Source organism: Balaenoptera borealis (genome assembly GCF_965194805.1).
Source record: "Balaenoptera borealis genome assembly, chromosome: 7".
Taxonomy (NCBI): domain Eukaryota; kingdom Metazoa; phylum Chordata; class Mammalia; order Artiodactyla; family Balaenopteridae; genus Balaenoptera; species Balaenoptera borealis.
Genome location: NC_138864.1, coordinates 110,072,186 through 110,091,713, shown reverse-complemented (window position 1 = coordinate 110,091,713; position 19,528 = coordinate 110,072,186). Strand labels below are relative to the sequence as shown.

General features: G+C 38.0%; 1 protein-coding gene and 1 long non-coding RNA gene across 2 annotated transcripts in view; both read left to right on the top strand.

Annotated features, from left to right (window-relative positions):
- The window catches only part of LOC309632102, a 33,088-nt gene extending 13,682 nt beyond the window's left edge, over positions 1-19,406 (top strand). The window contains exon 2 of the long non-coding RNA XR_014246730.1: positions 279-19,406. This is a non-coding gene — a long non-coding RNA (uncharacterized lncRNA). The remainder of the gene's footprint in view (positions 1-278) is intronic.
- The window catches only part of CHCHD3 (coiled-coil-helix-coiled-coil-helix domain containing 3), a 278,061-nt gene that overhangs the window by 80,554 nt on the left and 177,979 nt on the right, over positions 1-19,528 (top strand). The gene's annotated exons all lie outside the window — the stretch shown is intronic.

Genomic DNA, 19,528 nt, shown 5'->3' with positions numbered 1-19,528 from the left:
TTATTTATTTATTTATTTATTTATGGCTGTGTTGGGTCTTCGTTTCTGTGCGAGGGCTTTCTCTAGTTGCGGCAAGCGGGGGCCACTCTTCATCGCGATGCGCGGGCCTCTCACTGTCGCAGCCTCTCTTGTTGCGGAGCACAGGCTCCAGACGCGCAAGCTCAGTAATTGTGGCTCACGGGCCCAGTCGCTCCGCGGCATGCGGGATCTTCCCAGACCAGGGCTCGAACCCGTGTTCCCTGCATTGGCAGGCAGACTCTCAACCTCTGCGCCACCAGGGAAGCCCTACTTAACTAGTTTTATATATCTCACACAGTTAAAAAAAAAAAAAAACCCTCTGTGGTGGTATTTGTTATTCTTAACTTTGCTTTTAAAAAATAATGCTTTATTTTGTCTTCCCATTGGAATGACCCAAACTCAGAGAGGTTAATTTACCATTTGAAGCCCATTTTTCTTTAAAAGCAAACAGGTCTCTGGCTATTTTAGGAGCATGTTTGCCAATTCTGTACTCCTTTAGCCCTGTAAACGTGCGTCTTAAAGGAATTTTTAAGAATTGGCAATAATGGGAGTTTCAGGTTCTAACAGTCTTCTGCAAATCATGTTGTATATTGTCTATGAAGATTTATCTTACTTGAGAATCTGCTTTCTGAGGATTATCTTGATTAATTTTAATACATAGATCCTTAATGCTTTTAGAATTGATTTTTTCAAAAACTATCTGAATTGATCTCATTGCTTACTTCTTTTTTCACCCCATTCCCAGGCATATGAACATACTGCAACTCCTAGAAATTCAAATATGTGTTTTATTTTTCAGTGACTTAGTCATTTCATCTTGGAAACCATAATGAAACTTTTAACAGTGTCACTCATTTTCATTTTCATTCTTGTGCAATCACTATTTAAATGAATGGTAAGGTAATATCATTGCAACATTTACTGCCAGTGTGAGTGTATTGTATATAAAGAGTTCCAGAGGCATCATTATTATGTGACGTTAAATGGAAAAGCAGTTTTAATGAGGGTTCTGTAGATAGTTGAAAAGAAAAAATTTGTAAATGTGTCCCTATTTAAATAGTACTCCCATTCTGAGTTAATTCTATTAAAGTAAGATAAAAATGATTTAGAAATTAGTGTTGTAGCCTCTAGTAGTCTTATATGAGTGGTCTTTCTTTGGTAGTGCTTACCTTCATCCAGGTTATCTCTATATAAAGCATGCTTTTTGTGAATTGTTAGGTACGACAAATAAAATTATTCTAGTAGCAGGAAAGCCTAATCATCATGGATTTCTACCATTATACTAATTACAAACCCACCTAAATTATGAGGGGAAAAAAATAAGGACCAAACATTGTCTTTGGAGTAGAGATCTGATCCGAATGCTGGCTTTGCCTCTTAATGATCTGTGATCCTGAATAGGTAACTCACCCTTCTACACCTCAGTCTCCTTAGTTATGAAATTGGGTTAATAGGAATACTTACCTGATGAGCTTGCTTTTAAATGAAGATTAAATAAGATAACGTGTATAGAGTGCCTGGCACACATTCAACTTTCAATACAAAATGCTTCTTCTTACAGAGAACTCCTTTCTCTCTTGAACTGAAGAGCAGTAGAGTATGATGGTGAAGAGTGAGGTCTCAAAGGTCAGACTGCTTGGGTTTGAATTCCAGCTTTAAGGGTTACTAGCTTGGAGACCACATTAGTAATTACTTAACTTCTTCAAGGGTCAGTTTACTCATCTGTTAGATGGAGGACAGTAATAACACCCACCTTGGGTTATCTTCAGGGTTATTTTGCGGATTAAATGGGATATTCCATGTAAAGTTGTTAGCTCAGTGACTCACACAGAATCATAGTAAATGCTCCATAAATTTGTTTGTCTTATCCATCTATCCATCCATCCATCCATCCATTTCAGAGAATTAGTTATTCTCTAGTTATATTGTGTTTTCTTCAAATGCCCTTTCTCATTTGTTCTTGCCTTTATCCTTTCTAAGGAGTATAGAAAATCTTTATATTGGTGAAAATACAGGAAAAATAAGCTAACGGAAGCTAGATGAACTTGTTCTCTTTTGCATGAGCCATTGTTTGCCTTTTTCCAAGGGTGTGCCCAGGTCTAGTTCCTAAAGTGCTAAATGGGAGAAATGAGAACTTTTTTTTTTTTTTCTTTTTAGAGTAACAAGTGATTTTAAAAAGTTAACATAGCTTTTAATTTGAGAAATATTCCTTTTAGGTAATATAAGTTCTAAAATTGATGGTTGTCCTTATGTATTGGTGCCTTCACTTTTTTTTTTTGCTTGCTCAGAAAATCATTTTCAAGGGCTGGGAGACCCTCTGTAAAGTCCATGGGTCTCCACTGCTGGAATATTCAGTGTTATGTATGTGGGAAAGGGATGTAATTGTGTTTGGCTTTTTAAAGATACTCTGAAAGGAGATCCAAGTGATTAGCAGTAGCCACTTCTGCTCATGTAGTTAAAGCCGTGAAATGAAAACAGTCAGTGACATTGCACATGAAATATGTAATTTTATGAATTCTTATTTATGTACCAAGAAGGTAAATAACATGTATGGGTTGGATAAAGATCTAAGAAATCAACAGTGAGAGAGTAGCATGCCATGAGCTGAGAACTGATAAGAGAGAAGCTTTTAATGAGCACCTCCTTACTGCTTTGAAATTTAGGAAGAAAAATACCTAACTTCTGCCTAGATATGCCTTTGAAACTTTTTGTAGCCCTGTACTGTTAAGCAGTTGAAGTGTGGTTGGTCCAAATTGGTATCTGCTCTAAGTGTAAAATACCCACCAGGTTGCAAAAACTCAATATGAAAAAAATATAAAATACCTCTTTAATAATTTGTATTGATTACATGTGGCAATGACAATATTTTGGATATATTGGGCTAAATAAAATATTACACATTGTTAAAATTAATTTGACTTGATTCTTTTTTACTTTTTTTGATGTGTCTTTTAGAAAATTTAAAACTATGTTTTTAGTTTGCATTATATTTCTAATAGTCAGTGCTGCTCTAACATATTTTATTCAAACGTAATGTATTTGCGTAAAAATGTCAACATCACAACACTGAAAAAAAATAAGCCCAGTACCCCATCTTGCTCCCCAGTGGTAAGCATCATTAACAGTTTCTTGTGTATTCTTCCTGTCATTTTACTAAGCATTCTGTTCTGCCCTTAAGTACATTGTAAACTAGAGAATAATCTTAAAAACTGATGTAACTTAATATATATTTTTGGATTGGGGTGTGTAAAAAAATACCAAGTGAATACCTGCCTTTTTGTCTCAGTTATTCACACTTGAGAAAAGTCTAATTACTGAATCTGTGTTCCCTTAAAGAGATGCCATCATTACCTGCAGGAGCATCAGGACCGGTGCTTAGGAGAAATTAATTAGTTTTCATTGAATTTGTAGCATCAGTTCTTTTAAATGGTTTAACAGAAAAAAGGGACTCTCCCCGACAGTGGTGGTAATTAAGATCTTATAGTGAACTAAGACTATTATCTATCATTGGCAAACTTCTCAGGTTTTCAACAGTATATATTTGAAAGCAGTTTTATTTCTTTTTGAAATAATTGGTGATACAATTGCTGATCTGGTAAAAATGGAATAGAGTGAACTTAATAGCATTATTTAAATGTCATGATATAAAGGAAGGGATGTTACTGTGGTTGATGGTGGAATCACTGATTTTATTTTTAAAACAATGCTTTGTACGCTAAGCACATAATAAATGCTCAATAAATACTTTAATCAGTGATTAAAACATGTTACATCAAATTGATTAATAGAGCATTGAGTATCACTGTTACTTTGTCTTTTTTCCAAATGAAGATACTTTGTAAACTATCAAAATATGACATTAAATAGAAGTTTAGGTGAGAAAATATTTCACCGGTACATTTGTGTAGATTCTTCTGTTACTTTGTGCTTATTTTCCTCCTTTATTGTAGGAACTAAATGAGGCAACAAAGATTGCCATTGCCTGTTCTTTGTGATCTAACCACCATGGTGATCATGTCAGTGATGTGTTATGTGCAGGCCCTTCCCAAGAGCATTGCAGGTGCTCGGTAAATGTTACCCAGGTTTTTCTTTGTTTATTCACATTGGTATTAATGCTTTTTGTTTGACCTAGTGCTTACCAATATTATTTAATTTGATTCTATAACAATCGTGTGACATAGGGTGTTACTATGCCCATCTTCCTATGAGAAATCCAGCAGCTTAGAGAGGTTATATTGAGAAATTCAGTATGTGGCAGAGTCAAATCTTAACCTAGATTTTTTAGTGATTATTGACATGGCTGTTGTGAACTGTAAATGCAGATGAATGTTGGAAATTGGGCATTATTTTCATCCTTGGACTGGTGTTCTGTTTTAAAACCACAGTAATGTTAACATTCCAGTTAGGAGGGCTTTACAGTCCTTTCTTCCTAGCTCTGTGGTTTTGAGTATTACTTAACTGATTTCAGTAAAACCTGCTCTTGTTGCTCTTTTTATGCTTATTTTTAAGACATAGTATTGTTTGCAAATGAGGCAAGTCCTATAATGGGTGCAGATTATCATTGGATTGGATGGACACATTGAACCAATTTCTCTGTGAAATTTTTTAGATCAGGAACTTCTCTTTATAGAAGATATGGAGATAAGTCATGATTTGATCTGAACTTGCTACTGAATAATCAAATTGACATGTTGATGCAGCTGGCAGATTTGATTCCTAAATGTATTTGAATGTAGACCACACAATGTTATTTTTACACTAACTCTCCTTTTTTTTTTTTTCACTTCTTGACACAGACATGTGAGTTCCTAGTAATTTTAAAATTCTGGTGAATGACACTTGATAAATGGTGTGATATTGTGAATACTGATAGGCACTAGAAATTCAGTTGGCGAAGCATCAATTTCACACCTTGAGACCCCAGCTCAAAGTTTAGGTTAAAGGTTTGCCTGGAGTCCGTAGTCTTTTGCGCAGGTCCCCTGATAAATGCAGTGATTCCAAACCACATTTTTCTTCTTCATCAAATCCAGGCAACACTCTGAATCATTAAATATTAAACCTTATATTCAAGAACATTATTCACTCATTAATATTGCATTGCGGCCTAAACTTCATTGTTCAAAACATTTTAGGATGTTATGCAAGTCTGTCAAAATACATTAAACTTAGTCATGTTGAACTAAGCAAAAAATGACAAACTGTTTGCACCACAGACATGTTGTCATTGAATTTTTGCACAGTGTAAGCATTTTAAGTTGGGATATTTGGAAATCACTGTAAAGATAAAATGGATTGCAGTAGAAGCCAGATGGAATGAATGAATATTCGTCTTCCATGTAGCATCTGCTATATATCTTAATGAAATTTATAGTTATCCCTGAAATTTTTCTTCCTTGACAGTATTTATTTATCTCAAAATTATTTTAACTAGGAGTTGAATATGAGTTAGTACAATTCTAGCTGCTTATAAAACTGCAGTATCTGATTCAGGGACTGTTTTTCACATCTCCGTGATGGCTATCATCTCTGCGAAATGGAAGCTAGATAGGCCTCCTGTGAACTGTGGATTAACTGGGAAACCTTTGATATTCGGCTGAGTGTAAAAGAGTGATTGAGTTCAAGTCTTGGTCTCTGTGACAAAATTTGTTCTGGATTGCCATGAACACATCTGGTTTCTTGCTGCTTTTCACAACCCTGTTAGTTACAGTGAGAAGCCATAAAATTCTTCCCAGGAAGGAAAATGATAGAAGCATTTTTGTGTCCAAAATTGTTCCTTTTTAAAAAAGGAAAAGAAATCCCTTTTCTGGCGCAAGAAGGAAAATTCAGATAGCAAAAGGTGTGAAAGTACACAGTTGCCGAGGAGATACATTGTGTGCAGTGGAAATAACATAGCATATGAGCTTTATCTGAAGTATGGCTTTATTGATTATATTATGCATTAGTGATTATTGACATTTGATGGGTTAGAATTTAATGAGGAAGACCAGTAAGAGCGAAGGTTGACGTTTCATCCTTGATTACCTTGAACAGAGGATGGATTAATTTTCCTATGATATGTGGATCAGGATCTATGTAAGTAGCCGGTGGGCTCATCTTGAACACCTACAGCTGTTACTTCAAAAATGAGAGGAATGGGTGTTGTGAGGTAAATAATGAAGGTGGCATAGTGAATTCCTGCTGGCTGGGAGTTAAATTATTCATTTTGTTGGTTTAGCTAACGTGGTTCGTGCTGCGTGGGATTGGAGCACCGTGTCAGTGACTAATATTGCATAATTTAAAAGCCTCAGTTCCTCAGGCCTGTAATATAACTGAAATTTAGAAATGGTTGTTAACACTGTGGAAATAGTTTTCTTTGTGTAGGTAGGTGTGGTTTACCTAGCCATTTCGAAGTTCTTATGTTGTTAAACATGGGTGTAACGCGGAGGCAGTTTGCCCAGGATGTGCTTAGCTGTAGTTAATACTGCAATTCCTTTCTCTTGATCTGCTTCCACGCCATCGTGGTTTTCTGGAAAGGCTGCCCCATAGTAAACGGTCCATTTCAAAAGCCTGGTGAGCGCACGTCCTCCTCACTCCATCATCCTCACTCCAACTTCGCAGTTCCTTTCCCTCCTCACTGAGAATTACGTTGCGGATTAGTGAAGGGGTTTGGGAGGATCGCCACCTCTGTAACTACTAACTTTGGGGCTCAGCATAGGCATTGGTACCTTTGCAAAGCAACTTAAACAGTAATTTATTACCTTCTCAGCTGTAGTAACTCTAAAGGGAGAAAGACCTAACACAAGCCTCTTTGAATTTTTGTAGAATGTTATACACAGTGTTTTGTAGTCATACTCAGTGTGACTATAATCTTTAGTTTATCCTTCTTCACTTAATGTAATTTTATACGCAGATTTGTACCTTTGGAATAGCACTGTACCAGTGTTTCTCTCACCTCAGGAGTCTGTGAGCGGAAAAAGAAAAGCATGGAAGCACATTCTGGATCGCCTGTCAGCCAGCCACTCGTTGCCATGTGATATCCGTACCTGTGTTTGTGTTTGCAACTGCATTAGGGCCAGTTGAGTTGTGTCCTGCATAAATGGATGGAAGAAGGAAGGGCTTTGTTAAGGGAGGGAGGAAAACCTAGACGTGTGTATTAATATTTGAACCATGGAACCAGACCATGGAACATTTTACTTTGGGGGGCTTTGGCTGAGCGTTTTAGTTCACACAATCAAGACCATGTCGTATAGTGACTTGCACATGGTTTCTGGAGTCGCAAGTGTAGAATACAGATGCCACCACATATTTTCCTACGTGATTTTGAGCAGTTTAACTTCTCTCAGCTTTGGTTTCTTCAGCTCTGAAAGGTGAATAGCAACTACTCTGGGATTTTTGTGAGGATTAAATTAAATAAAATACCTGGCATAAGCAGGTACTCCATAAATGGTTATATTATAATTAGTTGAATATTATGCATTTTTTCATTTGGATGACATAAGTTATATGTTAAAGCCTTCACTACTAAAAATAACAAATTAAGTGGACTAGAGAATGAGAGGACCACATGGGCCTGAATGCTTTTGTTGGAATAGCTGGAACTGTGTTCTGGCAGACTCCTCAAGAGCAAGGCCTCGCTGTTCCGCTGTCTCCTGGGCTGATTCCTTGTCCTCACACTATGGTGTGCATAGTAAATTCCTGAAAAGTACTTTTTAATGCTTTTTCGTTTTGCAACTCCATTCGTTTGTTTTATTTTTGTCGTTGATGTGAGTTCTGAATGGTAATTCTTACTTCTTAAGGTATGTCTGTGATTTAACTTGTAAGAGATGGGAAATATCAAGGGAATGAATAGGAGTTACCGTAAAGTGACAGTAGGTAAAATAATACCGAATTTCACATCATTTGCTCTTTCGATACGTGTTTCTGCCATCTCATTTTATGTTTAAGGTGAAAATTAAAATGAAGTGAGATCCAGTATGCTGCTTAGTGTGGCTTTCAGATCAATGTGTTTTTATTAGAGTTTGTTTTTTCTTTAGCATGATTTCATAGGGAATGCTAGAAATAAAACATCTGCCAAGGAATGGATTTTTAGCTGGTGAGTAGTGTCAGAGAGGCATGAACGTGGATCGCTGTTACCTAGGGAGAGTGCAGCGCGGGGTGGGCGGGGTGGGAGCCGAGGCTGTCTGTTGTGCTTCCTGTGCGGACCAAGGTGACTTTAACAGAAAGATGAGCCTGGCCTCATGGAGAAGGCCCCTTCCACTCTTGATATTTCTTTTGAGGTTACAGAGTAGTTGAAGTAAAAAATATAGGGCCGTCTTTATTCAGAAGTGAGACTGACGGAGATTCTTTTCTCAAGCCTGTGTCTAACTAGCTAATAATAACAGTTGTGGCTGTGCTCAGTGATACAAAATTTGACTGTTTATCCTTTTGTTGGAGTGGGTTTCAAATAGTGTTTTGGGAGCAGAATTGCTTGGAGGTGGGTTATCGCTCGGTTTCACATACAACTTCATTTTCTCTTCAGTTTTCCAAAGAGGGTGCCCTCTTCTCTCAGCCAGACTGGCCTTTACAGCAGTTGGCTGAGCATTTCACCAGCATTATAGAACAGGTGCTTGCTATGGAGTTTAATCTTGAACTTACTACCGTGTGATACTAAAGGCAGAGCTCTGCGATATAGGGTGTCTTCTATCTGTTGATTCCCCAAGACCTGTCCCTCAGTTATGCCTGATGATGATCCGTGAGCGCAGAACTGGACCATGTTGTTCTGTCCCCATGTAAAAATTGCTCTTATTTGACTCTGTTCTGGTATTAGTAGTTTTCACCCTGTATATATCTAGAAAGACTTCATAGTCCTTGCAGTATGGGCTGGGGGGGCTATGTTTCTTTTTAGGAACAAGGTTTCTTTTTTAGGAAAATGCAGCTTAGAGTGAAGAGACGAAAATAGGGAAACGGTTTCCATAAGAATTAATGTACAGTGCCCGAGATTGCCCCATCCAGCACTTTTAATCTCTTAACTCTGCCCTAAAATGCTGTAAGTACAATAAGTCCCCTACATACGAAGGAGTTCTATTCCAAGAGCACGTTCGTAAGTCCAGTTTGTTCGTAAGTCTGACAAAGTTAGCCTAGGTACCCAACTAACACAATCGGCTATATAGTACTGTACTGTCATAGGTTTATAATACTTTTCACACAAGTAATACATAAAAAACAAACAAAAAATAAAATATTTTTAATCTTATAGTACAGTACCTTGAAAAGTACAGTAGTATAGTACAACAGCTGGCATACAGGGGCTGGCATCGAGTGAACAGGCAAGAGGAGTTACTGACTGCAGGAGGGAGAGGAGGGGGGAGATGGCAGAGCTGAAGGATCGTCAGCAGTAGGAGACGGAGGGCAAGCTGCAGTTTCACTCATGCCTGACGTTGATGGAACACACGTTTGCATCTTTGAAAGTTTGCAACTTAGGTTTATATGTAGAGGACTTGCTGTAACCCTTTAATGTGGGGAAAAAAAGCTTTAATAGAAATTTTTTTAAACATCTTTATTGGAGTATAATTGCTTTACAAGGGTGTGTTAGTTTCTGCTTTATAACAAAGTGAATCAGTTATACATATACACATGTCCCCATATCTCTTCCCTCTTGTGTCTCCCTCCCTCCCACCCTCCCTATCCCACCCCTCTAGGTGGTCACAAAGCACCGAGCTGAAAAAATATGGAACGCTTCACGAATTTGCGTGTCATCCTTGTGCAGGGGCCATGCTAACCTTCTCTGTATCGTTCCAATTTTAGTATTATGTGCTGCCGAAGCGAGCACTTTAATAGAAATTTTAAAGGTGGAAAGGATTCTAGGGAGTTGGAAGCTTGAAAGCACCTCCATTGTCCTCTCATTGCAATTTCAGTCTAATTCGCAGGTGCTTTTTCTTAGTAGAGCATCTGATGGATGGGTGAGAGCCAGTAGGTTAGTTTCGGCACAGCACAAGTTGGCCCCAGTCTATTTGAATGTTCCTGAGAGAACCTTTTGATTTGTCTCTGTTTGGGTGGGTAGAGGGTGGGAGACGGGAACAGAGAGACTTTCTGTTGGTTCCCTTGACAGGGGGCGGAAAAGGTCTCAGCCGGTGGTATACCACTGGGCCAGAGGGTGGAGACTGCTTCATCTCCCACCATTCAGCGGGCACCTCTGCTTAACATAACCGGACAGCCGGCCCTGAGCCCTGGTGAGTAGAAGATGAAAAGCAGCAGCAGCCAGGGAGAAAGACACTCAAAAAAGCTGCTTCTAGCAAGGACTGTTGAAATATTTGAATGGTGCTTTTGATGTTTGTGGCACTGGCAACTATTGCCACTTGGTTGTTGGTGGTAAGACACATTGATTTTAAGAGGCATCTTGATTTCATATTGAAGGATGAGGGTGAAATAACCCTGTATATTTGATGAAATAGACTAAATTCTAGGTGGAAATAAAGGGAAGAGAGAGAGGAGCTGTGATAATTAAATGATATAAAAACATTTCACTGAGCTGAAGAAAGACTGGAGTCTGCAAATTGAGAGGCCTCTCTTTATTCCAGGGGGATTGATGAGAAAAGATGCACACCTGGTCATACACTGCTAGAATTTCTGAACTCTGAGGATGAAGAGAAAATCTTACAAGCTTCCCGACAGAAAGAACCACTGATTTATAAAGGAAAAGGGGGTCAGTCTGGGTTTAGGCTTTTTCTTTGCCAAACTGGAAGCTAGAAGGCAGAGTGACATCTAGGGATTCCTGAGAAAGGACTGAAACCCCCAAATTCTGTGTTGAGCTCTCATGTGCCTGTCAGGGTGAAAGAGAGACTCACAGATACGCAAGGATTTGGAGAATTTATTAATGTAAACAGCAGCCAGAATCCACTAAGGAGACAAAACTCATCAGTTATTTATACAGAGAGAATTTAATGCAAGAATTGTTAATGCAAAACAACAACAAAACAACTCAAAGGCAGGACTGTTCAGTAGAGATGTAATGTGAGCCATCTATGTAATTAAAATTTTTCTAGTAGCCACATCAAAAAAAAAATTCTAAGATTTTATTTTCCCCAGTATATTCAAAATATTATATTTTAACGTATAATCACTATAAAATATATTAGACCGACTACATTCTTATTTTCATACTCAATATTAAAAATCCAGTATGTATTTTATACTAACAGCACATCTCAGTTTGGACAAATGAAATTTCATGGGCTTGACAGCCACGTGTGGCTAATGTTGACTGTATTGGCCAGTGCAGCTCTAAGCTACCCCAGAGGTAGCACTGGCAGGAAGCAGCAGGATTGAAAACACTGATGCTTGGAGGAGGGCTCTGTGGAACTGTAGTCCAGAGGAGGGGAGGCCAGTGGGTCTTGGACTCAGATTTTTGAGGAGCCTACCGGGAGGCAGGGCTGGTGTTTCCAGAGTGAGGTGCAGTTAGGTTGCAAGTTTGAGCAGACTGCAAACTGGATTGGACTGCTGCTGTAGGAACAGGTGCTGCTGCTAGCCTGAAGCAGTGAGTCCTGAGCAATGCTGCAAGGCGTAGACTGCAAACTGGAGAGTTCCTTTTCCCTCCTCCAGCCTGCGGTCTCCCTCTGGCGCCCTCTATTGACAGAGCCTAACAGGAACCCAGCTGCAAACCAGAAATGGGGTTTAGAGACTCCCGCTGCCACTTCACAAAGCAGACGATAAAGAGGGGTGTGAAGCCGAGTCACAGCTAAGTATCTGACACGCTGGTCCATCTTAGGAAGATTCTTAAAGAACTCGAACCAAATTACAAATTAATTATAACAGATCTTAAATAGGGAAAGTTGGAGAGGAGAAGCAGCACCCACGAGAATCAACCTTTGCACTATATACATGGATGGTAGACGGGGAACATCTAATAAAGCTGCTAATAAGGATTCTTGAAAATGAAGAGTAATTCTTAATGAGAAAACTAGGAATTGTATGAATTTAAAAGCACTGAACTCTTAGCTAAGAGTTGGGGGTGGGCAGTCAAAGTATTCAAATGATTTCATCTTACTGAGTTTGCAGAGGGTGGTGGTTGAGAAAATAGTAGGAATTTTGTTTTTAAACAATAGTAGGGAAAAAAGCGTTTGTGAATGTTCAGGAAGAGGATGACCACAAATCTCATAGAAAAATACCAAAGATCTTTTTGAGAGGGGAAGAGAATGTGTAGTAACTTGATATAACTGGGAAAATAAGGAAAGGGTAAAAAGAAATAACAGCAAAGTAAGATTAATAGTAAACGTAATATAAAAGGAAAGAAATAAAGTAAGGTGTGTCAGTTTCTTACTGTTAATAATTGTGCCTGGCCACAATTACCCATTTAAAGATCAAGGCTGCCAGATTATATTAACACACACACACACGCACACACACACACACGCACACACACAGCAAGAGCTATGTATTATTTATGTGGCATACACTTAAAATAATTTGTTTTAATCTTAATAAAAGTTAAAAAATTAATGGATTGGCAAAGCTGTACCAAACAAAAATATGAGAAAAGGTACAAATGAAGGTTGTAAGCGCTAAACAGAATAAAAAAGCACAATTATGTAATGATAACAACCAAAGTTTATAAAGACAGCAGTCATTAACCTTTATGCATCAGTCAAATTAGCAGCTCAATATGGGAATCAAAAATGATTAAAAATTCAAAGACTACTTGATTTAAAAAATAATAAAGGACTTTGTGTAATTATTCTTTCTTTGAAAATGTTTAGGATTGATGGAGGAGTCCGCTAAGCTTTAACATTTAAGCATCTACCATAAAAAGCATTGGAGTGAGTTAGGTGGTGTGTGTATCTGTGTATGTTTGAGAGGCGTAATGCAGGTGGAGGGTGAGAGGTTGCATTTTGGTTCAAGCTTGAAAGTCCTTTGAAATAGAAAAGAAGAAAAGTATTGATTCTTTGCCCTACAAATCTTAGAAAGGAGAATGGTAATATCTTCTCTCTCTCTGGCCAAAAGTTTGCCAAGACTTACCAACTGAACAAGGACAGTTTCAAAATATGTGTCCTGGCAAAAATGTGTCTTTTAACAAAAAGAAACATAAGTGCAAAACACTGTAAAAGGCTTGATGTATCTTTTGCATATGTTAGGATACTAGGATGCTGTCATTTCTTCAGAGACCAGGGCCCTGAACCAGGGAATGTTGTCCTGGTTTCCTGTCTTCAGGAGGCAGCCATCTCATGTTGTCATCTGTCCCTGGCTCAGGCCCGTGGGGTGAGGCCAGTGCTTAAGTTGCTGTCTTGCCCCGCTGGGCTGATGAAAGGGATTTGCCCCAGAGATATTTGACCTCTGGTTCGTTTTTCCTCCGAGGACTCTGTGGTCCTTCTCGAGCACCTCAGTAAATAAACAGCTGCAGCACCCATCCAGTGTATGTTTGCAAGGGAGAAGGGTGTAGATATTTTCAAAACAAGTCTTCAGTAGTAACAGGTCATGCATGGGCATTTCCTTCCACTACTTCTATAAAACAGTTTATTTTCAAGCCCTGCTGATATGGCACAGTTCAGTGGTGTGTGTCTCTGCCTCCCTGCTCCCACCATTGTTCAGTTGTATTTTGAATGTTTTGACAATTGATGTATACTTTAAGATAAACAGATGATTATTGTAGTTTAGGATGCCTCTAAATATTCAGTTTAAGACATAAAAAAGAGGCCGTAGGTCCTTCTAGTTAGATGCAAGACAAGGGTGCTTTGGGGTGTCGCGTAACTTCCTCCTGGGGAGTTTAATTGTGAATTCCTGAGGGAGGGGGGTGTGTGGGCCATGGATATGGTGACGTTAACTTGTGAACTAAAACCAGAATTCTTTTCAAATATAGATCTATTTTTTCAGTGCAGTAAGAGAATGTATTTGATAAGAAAATGGTCCGAGAAAATCCAGGACAGGTAGAACTTGTTCTCAAGTGAGACTTGAAATAGGGACTCGAGGTACAAAGTAATATGCAATGTGTAAAGGAGAGGTGATTGTCTGGAAGGGGGAGATGAGAACCATTTAAGATTATAGCTATGGGTAATCCCTCATAATAGTTGTAGGCTTCCGGTTATGGGCTGAGTTTTTTTCCCTTAGGCATCATTTTGAAGCCATGCAGGAAAATGCCCCCAGATCGTGAGTAAATTTTAGTGTGCTTTAATCACTTTTTTAAAGTGTTCTTGTGGAAAGGAAGGAAACATCGATTGTTAAATTCTGAATGACATTTTAAATGATATTTATGTAGAAACATAGATGACCAAAATAAATGTCCTCTTGGTTGTATTCAGAACCAGGTCTTAATGCTGGTTAAATAATACTGATTTACTGTAGGTTTGCTAGATTTCAGTCATTCAGCGTTCCAAGACAGTGCCATTTCTTTCTAAATTACCATTATATAAAGGGTACCTGTGTTCCATCATATTAAACTCTATTCATTTCTTTCAAAAATACTTGTTGAATGCCTGCCAAGAGCCAGGCACTATTTAGTGTCTGGGTTACAGTGGTGCATAAGACAAAGTTCTTACCCCCGTGGCTTACATTATAGTAGTATATATATATTATGTGTTTGTGTGTGTTTGTTCATGGGTGTATCTTCTGTAAGAATGCAGGCTCCAAAGTCAGCCTGCCGGGCTACACCTCTCACTGGCTTTGTGACCTCGGGCAAATTACTTACAAGTTCTGTAAGCCTTAGCTTTACCTAACTTCTCTGTGCCTCAGCTTCCTCATCTGAAATACAGTAATTTGATAGGGTTTTTGTGAGGATTAAATGAATTACACCTGTCGAGTGCTTAGAACTGTACCTGGTACAAAGTAAGCATGAATAAATGATAACTCTTTATCTGTTATACATATAGATATTACATCTCTATATACTTATATAGATGTTACATATAGATACATATTATATGTGAATGTAACATGGTTATATTAATGTACATTCATTTTTATGTGTTTATTTTGGGATCTCAGTGCATGTACATTTCCTTCCAGGATTTGAAATAATTTGAGCTGAGAAATTTTATTAAGCTTGCCTTGTACTTTTATTTTGGTAAAGTCTTATTGATAGAAAGCTGTGTACTTGTTCTGTCATTATTTTTAATAGTATAATAATTAGTTTGTTGGATTACTGGCTCAGCTTTTCCATTTAAAAAATGAGTAGTAAACAGTACTTTGAATGCTGGTTCAGCATGTCCTGACAAAGTATGATGCGTTAAAATAAAATTCATCATTAGCGTTAAAAATGACCTTTGAGGTTGTAGTCGCTCATTTTTCTCTTCCAGTGTTTGAAACAGTCTGAGTCAAGTACATTGCAATACTATGCAGATATTGTCTGTGTGTCATGGTCATAGTTCAATTTTAGATAAATCATTTCCTCAAATCACTTTATCTAGAGCAATCTCAGTTTCCCATTTATTCTCACCCATTATCTGAGGTTCTTATCAACTTTCCCTCAGTAATATAATGGCCTTATATATTAAATTATAATTTTCTAAGCTAGAATTGTATAGCATTACCTATGTGTCAGCCTACATGAAGATAAATCTGAGTGTTTGTGAATGGCCAGGTTCAGAGAAACATTTAGGGCCATTGAAAGCCAAACCACTTTGGGAAAGGGCTGATTTGACTCTGGCAAACTCTGACTTGACATAATGAAAACAAATAAAAAGTGAGCTTCTTTTAAAATAATTATGAGTAATATGATTTTTAAAAACTGTCCTTATATGACCACAAAGGTAAGTAATGTAATGGAAACTGATTCCCGCTGGGGTGGTGGTGGTGTTACTCTTCAGGAGGTTTAAGAATCATGGCTTTGGAAACCACATCAGGTCGTTTCATGTCTCCTGTGTGCTTTTCCACATCTCAGTTTTTCTCATGTTAAAGGAAGATAGTAATGCCTCCTTCCTCGAGGACAACAAAGTTGAATACATAAAAAATGCCTAGCTAAAGTTATCTTTAAAATACCCTTCCCATTTTCTTAAAAGCTTTAGTTTCTTTCAATAAAATAATATTGGTATTATTAATATTACCAGATATCTATGAGAACTGAATATATTTGAGTAATTTATTATTATTATTATTATTATTATTATTTCCATTTAAAGGACATGTTGTAATATAATATTCATTATGGGAGATTTGACTGGTTTTTAGAAATTCATTTTGCTGGTGTATCTTAAATCTCTTACCTGATTGAGAATACACTGAGAACAAGAGCTAGGTTGCTAGGGCTTGAGGTATAAGGGCAGAGCTGACTGGTATTTGTTTCATTAAGCTTAGGCAAGCTATCCAATTACTTAATGCAAATAAGAAAAGTTTACACTAAACTCCTACTTCTGTGCTTAAAACTCTAGAGAATTTAAATGAGGAGAGATATGTATTTAAAAGAAGGAAATTTAAATGAAACTTAAATCAGGGGCTTAATGTAGAATAATATTAGACCAGCAGATCTGAAATAATAAGTGGGAAATGCCAGTAAATAAAAAAAGAGAATGTATTCTCCAAGATACTTGGTATGTTTAGTTTTATTTTGAGATAATTCTTAAATCTTTGGAAACCCAATAATGAAAGACTTACTTTATCTCATACCGTTTTTTTTTTTTCTTTACACGTCACACTGACCTTAAAAGTAGAGGTTCCATTGTCAAAGAGGGCTTCACCCTTCTTTCCCTTGGGGAGTGTTTGCAAAACACCTTGGCTTTGGATCTACACTCAAGGAGGCCGGTAGCACTCAGAGAGGCCCAGAAAAGAGAGTCATCACATTGGGCTCAAAATAAGAGAAAAATTGGTTGATCACACAGCCACTGTATTTCATAGATGGCCATTGAATAGAAAAGCCTGATGGAATATAAAAGCAAGGGCACTGAGAGGAAGCTCTGAAAAGAATTGGGAGCTTCTGAGAATACAAGCACATTTTCTTTGCAAAGTAGTTGTAGGTCGTTAAATGATCTCAATCCATAAAAGAGGAAGCTTATTCGAAGAAAATATTGCTATAAATGCTTTATGTGGAGGGGGGGAGAGGTGGGGAAATGAGGAATAGTGCAATTTAGACATTTCTAGTCTATTGCTTTTATTTCTGAAGGCACTGGACAAAGCTCTATTAGTTATACCATTTTTTCCTGAAACTCTGCCCTCCAGAATAATTTGAAAGAAAGCGGAACTTTCTTCTAAAATTTTCTAAATTTTTGTTTCTAAAATTGCAAAGGTGATTTTAAGCTTCAGGGACCCTTCCAAAGCCTCGCACTAATGTATATTGGTAAGTGTGTGTGTGTGTGTGTGTGTGTGTGTGTGTGTGTGTGTGTGTGTGTGAAGAGAGCTCTCAGTGTCTAGGTTACCCAGCCTTTGGTATCTGAAAAGGCAGTACAGAAGTTTAACTACAGAAAGTAAGTGCCCAGTGCCTCTGGAACTGACTGATGTTTCCTCTGAGACAGTTTTTCCTTCCTGATGTTGCCCATTTTATGTTTCTTAGATTTCAGTTTAGATATCAGCTCCTACCCATATAGTTTCATGGCAACCTCACTTTTTAAAAATAATGAATTTGTCAGAGTTGAAGCTTCATGAGGGTAGGTGTCTCTTTTGCTCACCATTTTATTCTCAGTAATCAGAATAGTGCCTGTCACCAATAATTACATACTGAATGAATTTGTGAATACCATTTACTTCTACCTGGTGTACAGTTTTGTTTTGTTTTTTTTAACATCTTTATTGGAGTATAATTGCTTTACAATGGTGTGTTAGTTTCTGCTTTATAATAAAGTGAATCAGTTATACAGGTGTACAGTTTTTAATCAAGTAGTTGGAAACTCTAAGGGTGAGACTAGAAATATAAGCGCTCATTGAGTGAAAATTTGGAGATAATACTCCTTCGTTTCATTTATCCCCTGACTCTAAATTTCTCAAGAAATTTTGGAATGGAGAGTAATATATTTAATATATGATGTTTGTAAAACTTTTAACTGCAAGGGACCTTAGACTGTAAAGCTCAACCTTCAAATTTTGGGGCTGAGAAAACTGAGGTTTATTAGATTGTACCACTGAGTTGCTGATAGGTAATGATAATTTGTTCTGGGCCCTACTGTCAGACTTCTTAAAGATACAAAATTCTGTTTCATAAACAGTCACACACAGACCTTTCTTTTCGTTTTATTTTCAGCTATTCCTTTAGAACTAACTATTTGAGAATTTGTACAGGTCTATTTGTAAGGATAAATGAAAGTAACTGTAAGAATTAAGAAAGGAAAATTTCTGTTTGGTCAATTTGTGCCCCTCGCAATCTCTCTTCAGCCAAGAGTCAAGCATAGTTAGATGTATTAGGTATTGAAAGAAAGCAAAACTTTCTTCTAAAATTTTCTAAATTTTTTTTCTAAAATTGCAAAGGTGATTTTTCAAAAAACTGAAATTTTTTTTCTATAACTAATAGAGCTTTGTCCAGTGCCTTCAGAAATAAAAGCAATAGACTAGAAATGTCTAAATTGCACTATTCCTCATTTCCCCACCTCTCCCCCCCTCCACATAAAGCATTTATAGCAATATTTTCTTCGAATAAGCTTCCTCTTTTATGGATTCATTGAGATCATTTAATGACCTACAACTACTTTGCAAAGGTGATTTGTAGAACACACACCCACACACAGAGTTAGGTATTTCAGAGGCTCTGAAATGTTGTGGAATGTAAAACGCCCTTCTGTTTTAGGTTAGTATGGTCTGGGATCATCACACTTGTGACACTTAACATCATGGTGGCTTGGCCTTTGTAGGGCTCAGTTTGTGTCTAGTTTCGTAAATTCCTCAGTCTTCTATTTTCTGTAACGTGTTTTCCATTTTTGTCTGTGGTTGGAAATATGCCGCTCATTCATTCATGCGTTTACTCAGGTCTTTTTTGAGCACTTACTGTGTGGGGCAAGCACTGTTTTAAGCACTTGGGTATATAGCAGTGAAAAAAACCCAGACCAGGTCTTCGCCCTTGTGGAGCTTAGAGGCAAGTGGGAAAGAAAGAAAGGAGCAGGTGCAAGGATGGGACTGCTAGAGTCATTATAGTCAATTTACATTTTAGGGGTCCTTGATCATAAAAATAAAGCAGAACTGGGACTTCCCTGGTGGCGCAGTGGTTAAGAATCCGCTTGCCAATGCAGGGGACGTGGGTTCGATCCCTGGTCCGGGAAGATCCCACGTGCTGTGGAGCAACTCAACCCATGTGCCACAACTACTGAGCCTGCGCTCTAGAGCCTGCGAGCCACAACTACTGAGCCCACGTGCTGCAACTACTGAAGCCTGCACGCCTAGAGCCCATGCTCCGCAACAAGAGAAGCCACCGCAATGAGAAGCCCGCGCACCGCAACGAAGAGTAGCCCCCGCTCGCCACAACTAGAGAAAGCCGGCGCACAGCAGCGAAGACCCAACGCAGCCAAAAAAAAAAAAAAAAAAGGCAGAACTTCTTATTGGTGAAAATTGGGGGAAAAAAAGATGGAGAGGACAGAGCTATATGTGGTCATGGTGTATTTAGTGAATTTGGAGATTTTCTTCTTTTCAGAAACTCACTGCTTCCTCTGTATCC